The sequence below is a fragment of the Mirounga angustirostris genome, unplaced genomic scaffold, assembly GCF_029215605.1.
Source record: "Mirounga angustirostris isolate CCGP_5_RB_7025 unplaced genomic scaffold, mMirAng1.0.hap1 SCAF_8, whole genome shotgun sequence".
Taxonomy (NCBI): Eukaryota; Metazoa; Chordata; class Mammalia; order Carnivora; family Phocidae; genus Mirounga; species Mirounga angustirostris.
The window spans coordinates 2,168,536-2,183,914 of NW_026991716.1; the positions used below are offsets into that span (position 1 = coordinate 2,168,536).

The 15,379-nt window shown below is 48.2% G+C and overlaps 3 non-coding genes across 3 annotated transcripts; all 3 read right to left on the reverse strand.

Moving 5' to 3' along the window:
- Positions 1 to 580: 580 nt before the first annotated feature.
- Positions 581 to 654, reverse strand: TRNAI-AAU (transfer RNA isoleucine (anticodon AAU)). The gene has a single exon. It is a non-coding gene; the product is annotated as a tRNA-Ile (tRNA).
- Positions 655 to 2,985: 2,331 nt separating this feature from the next.
- Positions 2,986 to 3,058, reverse strand: TRNAF-GAA (transfer RNA phenylalanine (anticodon GAA)). The gene has a single exon. It is a non-coding gene; the product is annotated as a tRNA-Phe (tRNA).
- A 10,546-nt stretch (positions 3,059 to 13,604) lies between these two features.
- On the reverse strand, positions 13,605 to 13,698 carry TRNAI-UAU (transfer RNA isoleucine (anticodon UAU)). The gene is made up of 2 exons: positions 13,661 to 13,698; positions 13,605 to 13,640 (listed from the first exon to the last, which is right to left on the reverse strand). It is a non-coding gene; the product is annotated as a tRNA-Ile (tRNA).
- Between the last annotated feature and the right edge of the window lie 1,681 nt (positions 13,699 to 15,379).

Here is a 15,379-nt window from a genome sequence, read left to right on the forward strand (position 1 = left end):
GTGCATCGCAGGTGACTTGCAGTCCCCGCGTCGCTTTGGGGGCGGAGACCAAACCGGAGAAAGCAGGTGCGCCCGCAGGTGCACGGAGCCCGGCCCGCGCCGCGCTCGGCGCCCTGTCCTCGCAGGCACCCGGGACGGAGGGTTCTCGATGAAAAGGGAGGACCGAGCACGGACCCGACGGGAACCCAGCGCGCGTCTCGCGGCCCTAGCCGACCGGGTCGCTGGTGCCGCTGCGCACGACTGCTTTTCTCCCCTGAAGCTTGAAACTTCTATGACGCGCCCAGATAATGCTGTCTCCTGACTTCCACTGAAAACTGAGCAGGCGTATTTCAAAGACTCCTCAATGTCCCCATTCCTAAAACACAACCGCCTGGCTCCCACGATACTCCCTCAAGTTTCTTCAGTGGAGTCTTCCTAGCAGGGGTTACGTTACTTTTTATTAAAAACAAGCAAAGCGAGGCGAAAATACACAGCCTTCAAGTTGAGGGCCGATGTCTGAACTCTCGCTTGTGGCCCTGGCGATTTGGGGTTGTAGGTGGTTCGAGCTGGGCAGGCAGACAGGCCAAAAGGTCACCCTGTGTGGCCCGTACGGGGATCGAACCCGCGACCTTGGCGTTATTAGCACCACGCTCTAACCAACTGAGCTAACCGGCCACCCTGACGGCGAGGCCCTTTCTTTAAAAGGTAAGTTTCTCTACATTTCTGTTTGACACTAAAAGGAATTTCTTCTCTTCTCCCCCCTCGTTCTAAGGGGACCTCTCAGCCATATTCACAGAGTGTAATGAGTCTACATCCTTTCAGTTCTTCGGATTTGGAGAAGAAAATCCACGGAGAAACTTCTGTGCGGGGGCTGAGTCGAGTCTAGTTGTGGAGGGTGCGCTGTAGCCGGATTTTCAGCTGCTGGTGAAGGGAGTCCCCCCTTTTTAGAAGCACGTCCGTAGCGTTGGATCACAAATTGCACACTTGTCTTTCATGGCTGGTAACGTAACGTCCCATTAGGTTCAGGCTGTTCCAAGGCGAGGAAACGAGCGGCGGAGGGAAGGACCCAGGGCCCCGGGGTCGCGGACGACCCGCAGACACTGCGCTGACGTCATCAGCCATGCGGTCGGGCGCTGGACGGCGGCCCCCGGCAGCACGGGTCCCGCGCTAAGTCGGGGTGACTTGTTGTCTTGTTAGGGGTGGGGAAAGGGGCCGCGGAGGTCGGCAGAGGGCGAGGTGGCGGCGGCGCCGGCTGAGCGTTCACGTTCTCACCCGACGGCACATTCTGCGCGTCACTCAGGTTGCGGGGCGCGAGCCGAGGGGCCCCCGGCCCGGGCGGCGGAGGCCGGGGTCGGGGAGGCGCGCTCTGCTGGCCCCCTCGCCCGGAGACGGGGGGGCCGCCGCGTGCGTTGCCCTGTAACTTTCCGGTTTTCTTGCTGACCGACCCCAGGCAGTTTTCGGCGAGTCCTTCATCTGGAGCTGAGCGAATCAACAAGTAACGACTGTTGATTTGGAGGCCGACGCGGCCCCGGAGCGAAGCTTGAGCCTCCGGTGCCCCCGCTCAGGTCGAGCGCGGAGTCCCGCGATGTTCCCCCTCGCCCTCTTCCCGTCTGCAGGGCTCTCGCCGGCGGCCCGGGGCTCCCGAGCCTCGACGCCGCCGAAAGGGCGCTCTCCGACGTGGCCTCTGCAGTCTGCGTGCTCCTGGTCGCCGCGGTGGACTGCATCCCCGAGCGTCCGCAGGCAAAGCCACCGCGACGCACCTCGCTTGTGCCCGGGCCTTGCAACCCCAAAAGGATTACTCTTGGCTCCTCCCTCCTGCGGACGAGCGGAGTTTCCCGGGAGGCGGGCCTCCCTGACCTTTCCGACCCCGCCCGAGGGTGTCCGGGAGGATTCCTCGCGCCGGGCACTCGCTCTCCTAGAAAAGCCAGCACCTTCCCAGGTGGCAAACCCAAGATATGGGTCTGCTGTCCTCACCTCCACCTTCAGCTACGTCCCGGGTAGACTGAGGGCTCCAGATCCAAGAACTATATTTTCCTGTACCCTGCTTTTGAATGAAATATTGTGTATGAACCCTACTAAGAGTGATTCCGGATCAAAAGAAGGACTCGTTAAAAGATCTGTCCTTTAACATTACACCATGGTGCAGAACGAATCTCCACCGATCTTAGACTCCAACTCCCCCCAGATCCTCCTGGGAGGCCACCGGAGCGCTCGGTTTCTTGTTTATCCTCCTCAAAATATTCTGTGCATAGTCAAGCATACCTTTAATATCTTCACCTACATCATTGGCAATACACAAGGGAATACCTGCCTCAAATGTCTTGTAAGAAAATTTCAAATTATGTGTGTTACATTCCAGATTAGAGTCTATGAATTATCCAACACTGTCCCGGGAAAAATAATAAATCAATATTAAGAATCCCTATTATATTTTACAGCATATACGTATGTATACATACCATCCCATATAATCTTAATAAATACTACTAAAATTCAATTTATGCTTATACTATCATTCTTGCCTTTCTTCATAGTAAAATGACGCACTAGGCCTGTCTCAGCAGCTGAAAACCAAATGCTGTATAAGATAAGCAAAACTTTTTACAGGATTCAAAGTGCTGACAGCAATGTAAGGACCGGTAAGGGCCAACACTAAGTAAAGGCAGGAACAGAGGTAATTAAGAACTGAAAGTGCCCATGCCCTGATTCTTATAGATGCACTTAATAACACCCGAGTGCTCTGAAAAAGGCACTGGGAGGTTTTCTTTCTTTACTTCAAGGAATTGCTGGAAGGAATTAGGTGTATGGGCGTAGAATTGCCAAAGAATTTACAAGGGCCCTTTCCATGATGAGGGTAAATGTCTGTAGCTCCTTTCCACATCACTGGCACTGTGGACTCAACTTATTTGAAGGTGATTGACATTGGTATGGGTGGGTATTCACGGTTTACACAGCCAATCAGTAATGGGAAAGTCAACGATTTCTGCAAAAAGAACAGGAGGTAGCTGCCGAGACCCGGGATTGAACCAGGGACCTTTAGATCTTCAGTCTAACGCTCTCCCAACTGAGCTATCTCGGCCCGTCTTTAAGATGGTTTTTTTTTTTTGTCAATTACTTTTACAACCTTTTCTGAACAGCTTATTTTCCTTTTTGGATGCTACATTTCAAGAAAAATAAGTAAAGTCTTTGTCTTGTTTTCTGCAATTGTAACATTGTGCCCATTTCAAAAATGATTATACCTACATAAAAATTAGACAATGGGGAAACATACTCAAAGTTTCCTGAGTATTATAGGAAGAATGAAAAAACAGTGATAACGAAAATTTTATATACGGTTTCTAAGGATATGAATTAGACAACCGTTGGGGTGTAGTGATTCAAATCGTCCTGCTGGAAGAATTCAAGACAACACCATCTGGAATAAATTCTAGTTTGGACCGCAAACATTTTTTTATTCTTTCAGTTGTTTTTATTCCTTTCCCCGTTCATTTATTAAGGTATAAATTACATACAGTAAAGTATGCAAATCTTAAGTGCACAGCTTGATGATTTTTACAAATTTGCATTCCTGGGTAACCACCTCAGCTCTCTCAGGATCCCTCTCCTTTGCTATCCTCCCAAAGTTAGCCACCGGTCTGAACTCTCACTATATGTGCTGTCATTTATTTTGTACCTTCCCATACATTAAATCAAATTGAATCTGCGTTCTTCTATCTGGCTTCTTTCACTCAATATTGTCTTTGAGATTCATCTGTGTTTTTATCTATGAAAACAGTTTGTTCCTGTTCATCACCTTCCATTTGGTCAGACCACAATGTACTTGTCCATTCTAATGCTAATGGGCGCTTGGTTTCCAGTTTTAGGTTACAAAAATCATGGAACCTTCTTGTGCAAATTTTAGGTGAACATAAACACTCATCTATCAGATAAATAGATACATATATACATGTATACATAGATAGGTACATAGATGTGCAGATAGATGTGTGAAATTGCTAGGTCATGTATGCTGGATATATGTATGTGTAACTGTTGCTAAACAGTTTTCCAAAATGCATGTATCAGTGTAAACTATTAACAACATGTTAATGAGGCTTCCGGTCACACCACAGACTAGCGAATACTGGATATTGTCAGCCATTTCAATTTTGGCTCTTCAGGCCAGGATGTAGTGGAAGTTCTTTGTGATTTTAACTCGTATTTTTTGATGACTAATGATACTAATTATTAACAGGGGAGAGAATAAGATATTTTTGGTGTTTCTCTATATTTTTTTAAATATTTACATTATGGGAGTATCTATTATTTGGATAATGGAAAAATAATTGAAAAAATTGAAAATTTTAATAATTGAAAAAAATTGAAAAAATAATAATTTAGCATATCCCATATCAAAAATTATATGAGATGTTTGCAGTCAACAAACCCCACCTCCTATATAATGCAAAAAGTTATAGTATTTAGGTATGGACAAGGCCAAACACAAGTCTTGGCTCTTTTGCTCAAACCTGCTGATAAGGCCAAACACAGACCCTTCCCCTTCCACTCCTAGCCAAGTTCTTGTTCTTTGTCTCATGAGTGATTAGCTAAGATGAGAACTGTTTGTCCCTGTGTGTCCCCTGGTTCAATGATTTGAGAAGGACTCAAGGACTCAGCATATAGTTGTCCTCACAGCTATTATTGATTACAGCAAAAGGATACAAAGCAAAGTCAGCAAAGGGAAAAGGCACATGGGGAAAAGTCTGGAGGAAACCAGGTGCAGGTCACACAGGATGGGCTTAATTCCTTCAACCCAAAATTGTGACAACACATGAAAAATGTCCACCAGGCAAGTTCACTAAAGACTCGGTACCCAAGATATTAGGGGGATGCCTAGCATATATCAAAACTCCAGACCCAGAAAGAAAGCAGGTGTTCAGCACAAACCGTATGGTTAGCATGAACAGCTTAGGCAGTGAGCCACTCCTGTCACCTGGGAAATGGTGGGAACTCTCTTAAATCTAAGTTCCCAGGTGCCAGCCGAGGGCCAAGCAGGCCTTTCTAAGGAGAATAGTCTCAGGCCTGCTATGCTAACTTTCTGTACAATCCCCTTGAAAGTAGCTAGACACACAAATGAACACATCCCATTCATCTGATTAAAGCTTCTCCAATGCAAAACAATTCCAAATAACCTCATCTGGAAGTTGTGGACTATCCCTATAAAAGTCTATGGCAAACTACCCTGCAGAGAACACTCTGATCCTTCAGTCTGGGGTGCTCTCTGGATCGCAAGACCCTAAATAAAGTCAATGTCCTCATTTATCTGGTGTTCGTCTTTTTTAGATTTTTTTTTTTTTTAATTTATTTGAGAGAGAGAGAGAGCACATGAGAGGGGGGAGGGTCAGAGGCAGAAGCAGGCTCCCTGCCGAGGAGGGAGCCCGATGCGGGACTCAATCCCAGGACTCCAGGATCATGACCTGAGCTGAAGGCAGTCGCTTAACCAACTGAGCCACCCAGGCGCCCCTGGTGTTCGTCTTTGACAGTTTGGTATCCTGAGTCACACAGGAGGAAAAGCCCACCCGGGACACCCATCTCATCCACCCGGACACTGAGTCCTCCCAAGCCTGTTGTGCTCCTTTCCTCATGGGATCCCACAGGGAACCCAGCTCCTCATCCAGGTGCTCCACACATTCCTCTGTGGTAGGTTGGTAAGGATCTAATTTCACTTCTTTGTTTGAGAATTCTTCGGGTTTGGTTTGGTTGCTGGCTTTTGTTTAACCTTGGTATTATGGGTAGCTCTAAATCCACCCCCAGCCCCCTTCAAAAGCCCCCACCCTGACATGCTTTGACAATTCAGTTCATTTCCTCCCAAAATGGCAGAATTTAACTCCTAGGACTCTTTTTTTAGTACGTCCTTGGTTATTTAAGATAAAAAAGTCTTTCCTCTTTTGAAACAGCTAAGGTTATTTATAATCATATTGCCTCCTATGTTGATTTTTTAAAACAGACTTTATTCTTTAGAGTATTTTAAAGTTACATGAAAATTGTACGGGAAGTACAGTGTTCCCATATTTCCTCTTCTCCTAACTTCAGAGATGCCCCTATTATTAACGTCTTGTGATATGTTTGTTACGATGGATGAACCAAGGTTGATGCATTGTTACTAGCTAAAGTCCATAGTTTACATTAGGATCTACTCTTTGTGTTGTACGGTTCGATGGATTTTGACAAATGCATTAGTTAAATGACTAGTAGGCATGGCGATGTAGCCTGAGGCTACTACTGACCTTCTGATGACGTGAGAGAGGGAGGATTATCAGACCCCAGTTGACCGCGGGAAACTGAAACTGTCAAGGCGCAGCCGTGTGTAAGGGAGGGTGACTGTGCCGTCGGTCCCCAACTTACAGTGGTTCAGTTTACGATGGTGCAAAAGCAATATACATTCAGTAGAAAGCATACTTTGAATTTTGATCTTTTCCCAGGCTGTGATGTGGGTGGGATCCTCTCTGGTGATGCTGTGCAGCGGGCCGCGGCTCCCGGTCAGCCGCAGGATCACAAGGGACAACAACCCATACACTGAAAACCATTCTGTCCCCACACAGCCACCCTGTTTTTCGCTTTCAGTGCAGTGTTCGATGAATTGCGTGAGATACTCACACCTCATTACAAAATAAGCTTTGTGTTAGATGATTTTGTCCAACTGTAGGCTAATGTAAGCATTCTGAGCACATTTAAGGTGAGTGAAACTAAGCTATGATGTTCTGTAGGTAAGTGTATTAAATGCATTTTTGACTTACGATATTTTCGATTTATGATGGGTTTATCGGGACGTAATCCCGTTGTAAGTCAAGAAAGACTTGTATTTGTAAATATTTTCTATTCGTTTCCCTTGTTCTTTGTTTCATACTTTGTCCCCCACCCCCACCCCCACCCCCGTTTCCGCCTTCCCTGGGCTTACTCGAACATTCCCTGTGATTCTCACCAGCTGTGAGTCTCTGCTCCTGGTGACTGTGATTCACTCTGCACCTCTCTCCAGGTTTTAGGTCGGGAGGCTGCCCTGTGGCCTCAATATTCCGATATATATAAGGAGAGTTACTAATTTTCAGAGTGTTCAACTTTTCTCTTGTTCTGAGAATGGGACTGGTGAGTCCCAAACTTTTCACATGTTGGAGCAGAAACGGAAAGTCTTCTGTGTTCACATTTAAAATGTTATTGTCACTTGGTTAAATAGGCAGCCAAGTATTGTGTCTCAGTAACTTGTGATCCAATTTAGTTAGGTTTACTACCTGACACCTTTTGATATTTTTCCTCCTCAAATCAAATCCTGATGTCATTTGCACCTAAATCCAGCTGAGATTTCTCAGAGGGTTCCTACAAAATCAGCAAAGACTTGCTCTTTAATATTGTAAAAAGAGAGATGTTAGAAATAATTAAATTTATTTGCTATATTACTATCGATCAGTTTCATGAGAGGCATTGTCAAATCAGAAGAGATGTTCAGCCTTCCACCTGAGTTAGCCAAACAGCAAAGTGTGAGGGCACAGTCCCCTAGACTTCCCTCACTTCTGACACTATTTGCAAGTTTTGAGGTTTCCCAAAAACACCTTTGGGTTGGATAATTTGCTAGAAGGAGTCACAGAACTCATCAAAGCTGTTATACTCACTGGTTACAGCTTATTAGAGGGAAAGGACACAGATTAAAATCAGCCAGAAGAAAATACACATGGAGCAGATTCTGACAGAGTTCCAAAATGAAACTCCTGTTGTCCTCAGCGTAAGTTATCCTCTGGGCAACGATGTGTGACGATGCAGAGTATTGTCAGCTCAGGAAGTTCACCTGAGCTTCCATGTCCAGAGTTTTTACTGGGGCTTCATTCTATCCACATAAGCGCTTGATGACCCCGTGTGCTTGAACTCACTCTCCGGCTGACAGAGTAACAAAGCCTTCACCCTAAATCACATGGCTGGTCTTTCTGAGATGACTACGGTATGCAGCCAGATCCACCCTAAAGATATATCCTATTATTAGGTATGACATGGATTATCTCCCAGCAGCTAAAGCAGAGACCAGGGCTCTCTTTGGGCACAGCCCAATTTTTCACCACATGGGAAGGGAGGGGTTCCTCTCCACACACTCACCTAGAATGGTATTTGGCAAAGAAGAGAATGTAAGTCATACTATTTTTTGAAGAAACTAATACCATTGGTAAAATAAAGGAAATGTCCAACCTTCCCTGTGTGTGGGCCCTGCCCCTGGGCTCCCAGGGAAGCTCCACTCTAGCATTTACCCAGGTCAGAATGACTCAGCAAAACCTCAGAGCGTGGGCTCCATTTCTGCCCTGAGCACTATGTACATCTCCTTCCTTAAAGAAAATAACCAAAAGGAGCTTTCCAAGCATAAAGATAAGAAAAATTTTAAGCCCCCCCCCCCCCGCCCCGCCCGGCTCCCGTTAAAGTCATACAGCCTCACACATACTAAAAACATAAGATGAAGTCTGTAACTTTCTGGATGTTCTTCATCATGATGTAACATGATTGTAACTTTTTAAAATGTAAAAAACGTATATAACCCTGTACCCGATGTTCCCTCCCCGGAGGACCCTCTTCTTTGTGAAGATTGTGTATCCGGAGCAGCTGACCTAACTTGGGCTCAAATAAAACTCTTTTCTTTCCTCTTTAAAAATTGGACTAGGGAGGACCTTTATACCTACAAGTACTTGGAACCAGAGGAATGTATTATCTAGGCAAAAAATAAAAAATAAAAATTAACAAAACTGTTATATGAAATATAATTTGGATGTAACAAAAGACATAAAACTAGGCCATATTTGTAATGGATAAAATCACTTGCAGAGCTTTTTAAAGATCTGGACCTTTTCAGTCTGCACCAGAAACAGAAATGGAAACCGGGAGAAATAAACAAATAGTAAAGAGACCCAAAAGGTCAAATTGTAAGAAAAGTTTCTTGTTCAACAATTTAAAATTCTATCACTCCATAAATAGTCTTAAAAAATAATTAGACACGGGGGTGCCCGGATGGTGCAGTTGGTTAAGCGTTGGACCTTTGGTTTCACTCAGGTAGTGATTTCAGGGCCTGGGATGGAGCCTCACGTCAGGCTTGTACTCAGCACGGAGTCTGCTTGGGGTTCTCTCTCTCCCTCTCCACCCCCGTCTCCTCTCTAATAAATAAAATCTTTTAAATAATGTACTGGACACATATGAAGAGGGAAAATTTTAAAGTAGACTATCTGGCCCTTTCTGATGATGGCAATGTGAGGTCTGGGCAGGGGGGTTACTCTACACAGGGGTTAAAACAAACTCATTACCAAATCTCCTTGTCAGCCAAGCGTAGGTATTAATCCTCATTTGGCAGAAGCATATATAAACTCTAGAAAAGCCTTGAGTTGTAGTGTTTAAAATATCCCGTATTTTCACCTGGAACAATCAAAAGAAACACATTTTTTTTTTCTCCTCATCATTCCATCCAAACCACCTCACTTTTTCCTCCTTCCTTTGTTGTCTTCCTCTTCTCTCCCCAAAGTTCTGAGTTTACGCCACTGTACCATTTTGAGACTCTATGGATATTTTGAGAATTTTCTACATGTCACATAATGGACTATGTAATTAAAAGTTTTTTTTAAAAGTCATGGTAATTGTCCTCCATAAGCAAACTAGTAGAAAAGACAGTTGTGTATATAAATACATCTTTTTTACAATGAGATAAATGCGAATTTAATACTAGAAATGATCTATTAGTAAGAAGGAAGAAACCATCAGATTTTTTTTCTGGGCCATGAAGAATGAGCAGGAATCTGTCATGCAGACCAGATGAAGAAGAGCGTTATAGGTAGAGAAAGGAGTCAAACAGGCCTCCTCTTTTTTATCTGCACTAGCAAATCCCTTCTCTGACCTTTCACTTTACATTCTTTAGTGAAAGGAACTTCAAGACAAAACAAAACTCTCTTGTTAATACAGTTCATTTCTCAGTAGCTACGTTTAACCTTCATTTTGCTAAAATAAATGAAGTCAATAAAACAAAAGAAATTCTCATCCCAAAGATTAAGGGGGGAGACAGAGGGAGGCAAGGAGCAGAGACCTCCCTGAGATCACAGGTAGAGAAAGTTTACTGAGAGGTGAGTCAGGAATTGAGCAGGGTACTAAAGAAACAAAAGCAGTTAAAATACAGTCCTTGTCCGCCACCCCCCTCCCCAGGAGCTTCTGATCCAATAAGTGAGGGAGGAAAGCAAAGAGAAGCCTGAGCTAATGCATCAGGGGCTTGGCTGAGCAGGCAAAGCTCACAGGGGAGCCTCCCTGGGAACCGGGAGGTGCAGGCGCGCAGTCACCAGTGGAGAAGTGGCAAGAGGAAAGAGCCAGGGCAAAATGAGGGTATTTGTCAAGGCACAGAGGCCTTTGGGAACATGGACTGTGAGCAGGAAAATACTGAGAGACATTAGGAGGTAAGAGAGAATCAAGGAGACTAACAGGTAAATACGGGGAGCATAGAAAAGAAGGAATCAAAAATGAATCTCGGCTGCAGAGTTTAGCACAGCATTATACTAAGTAAAAGTAGTCTCAGGCCACAAACTGTATGACCCCATTTACACAAAATTCTAGAAAAGGCAACAGGATAGCAATGGAAAGCAGATCAGCCGTGGCCGGGGCAGGGGTGCAGGGAAGGATGGATTACACAAGCGAAGGAGGAAACTCTCAGGGAGGGCGCTGTTCTCCATCTCACACACGGTATGTGATGGCCCTGGCAAAGCAGGGGGTCCTCAGAGATGTCCCCACGATAAGCCCCAGGAGCTGGGAATGTGCTGCCACACAGGGCGAAAGGGACTTTGCAGAGGTGCTTAAGGTAAGGATCTTAAAATCGGGAGATCATCCTGGGTATCCAGGGGGTCTGATATAATCGTAGGGTCCTTAAAAGATGGAAGAGAAGTATTAGAGTCAGAAAAGGAGATTCGACAACACAGGCAAAGACCAGAGTCATTCACTTGCCGGCTTTGAAGGTAGAAGGTGGCTGAGAGCCAGGGAATGTGAGCAGGCTCTAGAAGGTGGAACAGGGAAGAAGAAGGACTCTCGCCCAGAGCGTCCAGAAGACCACCAGCAGCCTGATTTCAGCGCAGGAAGAGCCACTTTAGGCTTCTGGCCTACAGAACCGTAAGACAACAAATCTGTGCTATTTTAAGCCACTAAGTTGGTGAAAATCTTACTAAAAAGGAGACATTAGAAAGAAAACTGCATTGCCATTTTCACCCCACAGAAGCTGGTGTGATCAGAGTCACAGCGGAGTTGTCAAATCAAGCCATGGACACTGGGGACAGCCCAGCCCTGGGTAGGTCAGAGCCCCCCAGAGCAAACAGCCTTAACCCCTGGGGACACTTCTCTGTGCCTGTGAAAATTAGACTCTCACTCCATCCCGGCCTTACCTGGGATCATATAAATAACCTCGCTTCAGGGATCAGCTTTATGAAAATGATGGAAGCGTCTCTTCTGTTGAAACATGTGCTGGTCTGAGGTCTTTTTCTCTTTCTTCTGACTGTGTTTCTGGGGCCACACCCGCCGCCAGGCCTTGGCCTTTGTTCTGCCCTCCGCCCACACCGGTCTTGGACTGTGTGCATCCACCACCTTCTTCCTGACCTCCAGGTCGCTGCTGAAATGCCACCTGCCCGGAGAGGCCTTCCCTAACAGCCCTGCCTAATACAGCACTCCCAGCGTACTCTGGGATCTCCTCTCCTCTCCTGTTTTCAGTTTTCTCTATAAAGCTTCATCTACGTGTATATTTATTTTTAGCTGATCACTGTTGTTTCCTGCCTACTAGAACTTACCTTCCAGAGTCCAGAGGCTTCCTCTTTCTATGTCACCAGTAACCCCGCACCTAGAATGGACCGGCGGGAAACGTAGGCGTTGCACATTTGTGACATGAGTGCATTCGGGAGAAAGCACAGGAGAAGGAGTGGGTTGAAGCTTGATCATTTTCTCCCGTGTTGCTGTGACAGACCTGTGGGGATTTCGGTCAGAAGAGCGCGGTTGGTCAGCAGGATGCCTGGCTCTGGGTTCAAAGGGGAGGATCGGTGGGTGAGAAATGGTACATGGTCTTCAGTATTTAGAGAGGTCGTAATCAAGGGCGTGAATGTAATACAGAGAATATGCATATCATTAGCAGAGAGGAAAGCAGGGGACAGAACTGTCAGGAATATCATTCTTAAGGAAGAGAGAAGGAGGGCCCCCAGAAACAGAATAAATCTAGAAGAGACGGGATCAAAGCAGAGTAACCTTGAATCATGGATTTCGGACACAGCGTCAGAATGAATGTAATTGTCCAAACAGGACTTGTTCTTTTTCTGATGAAAATAAATACATACCCAGGCACCCCTGACCGATGTTTGACTGCTGGAGGCTGGCTGTGGGACTCAAATCACATTCAGATTTCACAGGTGGAATTCAGCAACCTCACCGAGCCTTGCCGCATCAGAACAAAGATGCTCTTTCCCCGCCCCAGGGATGGCTGACCCCAGGAACTGGCTCGGGAACTGACCCCAGAGCTGACCTCGGAGCTGACCTCAGAGCTGACCCCGGAGCTGACCCCGAGAACTAGCCCGGGAACTGACCTCGGAGCTGACTCCGGAGCTGATCCCGGAGCTGACCCCCGGAGCTGACCCCGGGACTGACCCCAGAGCTGACCCTGGAGCTGACCCCGGGAGCTGACCCCGGAGCTGACCCCCGGAGCTGACCCCAGAGCTGACCCCGGAGCTGACCCCGGGAGCTGACCTCGGAGCTGACCCCGGAGCTGACCCCGGAGCTGACCCCGGGAGCTGACCTCGGAGCTGACCTCGGAGCTGACCCCGGAGCTGACCCTGGGAACTGGCCCGGGAACTGACCCCAGAGCTGATCCCAGAGCTGATCCCAGAGCTGACCCCGGAGCTGACCCCGGAGCTGACCCCGGGAGCTGACCCCGGGAGCTGACCCCGGAGCTGACCCCCGGAGCTGACCCCGGGAGCTGACCTCGGAGCTGACCCCGGGAACTGGCCCCGGAGCTGATCCCGGAGCTGACCCCGGGACTGACCCCAGAGCTGACCCCGGAGCTGACCCCCGGAGCTGACCCCAGAGCTGTCCCCGGAGCTGACCCCGGGAGCTGACCTCGGAGCTGACCTCGGAGCTGACCCCGGAGCTGACCCCGGGAACTGGCCCAGGAACTGACCCCAGAGCTGATCCCGGAGCTGACGCCGGAGCTGACCCCGGGACTGACCCCGGAGCTGACCCCAGGACTGACCCCGGAGCTGACCCCGGAGCTGACCAAACCGCAGAGCGCAGGACCCAGGTTTTCCGCTCCCCTGCTCAGTTCCCAGAGAGCTGAGGATTCCTTTAAAGAAAGGAGCGGGGAAAGGATGGGGGGTTCCCGTGAAGCCGTGCAGTGGTTGTAAGGTCTCAGGCGGAAGAGAACCTCCTTGGGTAAACTCCATTGGCCTCCTTCTGGTCTGTGGTTTCTTCCTGTCCGAAAACTACCAAATGCCCTCCTTAAGCGTGGGAGTATCCGCGGTCTCAGCATGGAAAATGAAATACCCTCCTTCCAGCTTTTTCTTTCCGGAGGAGGGAAAAACGCATTCGACTGAGAAGAACCCGACCTCGCAAAGGGAAGAAAACGATGCTCCAGGTGAGGCTCGAACTCACAACCTCGGCATCACCCGCACATATACCGCCGTATAAGTACCGCGCGCTAACCGATTGCGCCACTGGAGCGTGCTTTCCCCGGCGCGCCGGCGCGCGCTCTACCGAGCCTCGGGCCAGGGCGCGCCGGTCCCCGCGCCGCCGCCCCCCGCACGTCCTGCCGGCCGGCGGGCAAGGCACAGCCGGCTGCTCGGGCCTCTCCCGCAGGGGTCGTGAGCGCTCCTCGTTGGTGCCGCGGTTACAGCGGCCGGGGCGGCGTGCACCCCCCCCCCCCGCCTGCTCCTGCACCCGTCTCGGGCTCGCAGGCTGCTTGCGGATCGTGTACCTCTGTGACGCCGTGCCCGCCCACGACCCTCGTGCCCTCCCCGGGCCTCTCGGGAGAAAGGCCCGTTGAGTGCGTCTCTGCTTATTGCCTTGACTTGGGCCCGGGGAAATTGCCGCTCTCGCAGTACGCGCACCCAAGCTCCGCAGCCTTCTGGCTGTTAGGAATAAACCCCGTGAAGCCGGAGACTTGTTTAACGAAGGGACTAGCCTGCCTGTTCTTTTTTTGTTATTATTAACATATCATGCATTACTTGTTTCGGGGCTACAGGTCTGTGATTCATCAGTCTGACACAATTCACAGCGCTCACCACACACAGCACATACCCTCCGCATTGTCCATCACCCAGTTAGTTACCCCATCCCTCCCCCCCCCACCCCCCACCCCCCACCACTCCAGCAACCCTCAGTTTGTTTCCTGAGATTAAGATTATGGTTTGTCTCCCTCTCTGGTTTCGTCTTGTTTCATTTTTCCCTCCCTTCCCCTATGATCCTCTGTCCTGTTTCTCCAGTTCCTATCAGTGAGATCATATGATACTTGTCTTTCTCTGATCAACTCACTTCGCTTAGCGTAATACCCTCTAGCTCCATCCACGCCCTTGCAAATGGCAAGATTTCTTTCCTTTTTTTTTATTAGCCGGCCTATTCTTGACCACACAGTGCCTACCAAACAGGACTGAGAGCAATAGACCAGCAGCCCGCCTTCTGCTTCCAGACACACAGAAAGTGGGGTGTCTACTGAGCGGCTGTACCCGTCTCCTTCCATGGGTATTAACACCTTAACATGAGAAGCAGTGAGAAACACCGTAAGCTCTTGGGTAGATGAGCACCTCACCAGAAAATTTCCTCCAACATCCCCACCATACAGTCCTAGAGAGACACCAAGTTCGCCTGAACCTCTAGAGATTGTTCCATCTACAGAACAACCCTAGCAATTACCCTCGGGTAGAGCTTACCAGCGCCAGGCATGGTTCTAAGTGGTTTACGTAAATCTCATAACAACACGCATGGTGCCATGCTCCAAGTCTGGATCTAGATAAGAACCAGTATCTAGGGAATTATTGTTCTTAAGGGAGGAAAACACCACGACTCGCAGTGTCACTGGCTCTTAAACTGACTGTCGTCAGAGGAGACAAGTCTGTGACACAACATAGGCCTCAGGGCATGAAGTCACGTTCACAGAGGAAAAAGCAGAGAGCTAAATGCTTGGAATCGTTAATGCTAAAAAAAGTAATAACCGGGCGCCTGGGTGGCTCAGTCGGTTAGGCGACTGCCTTCGGCTCAGGTCAGGATCCTGGAGTCCTGGGATCGAGTCCCACATCAGGATCCCTGCTCAGCGGGGAGTCTGCTTCTCTCTCTGACCCTCCTCCCTCTCATGCTCTCTCTCTCTCTATCTCATTCTCTCTCTCAAATAAATAAATAAAATCTTAAA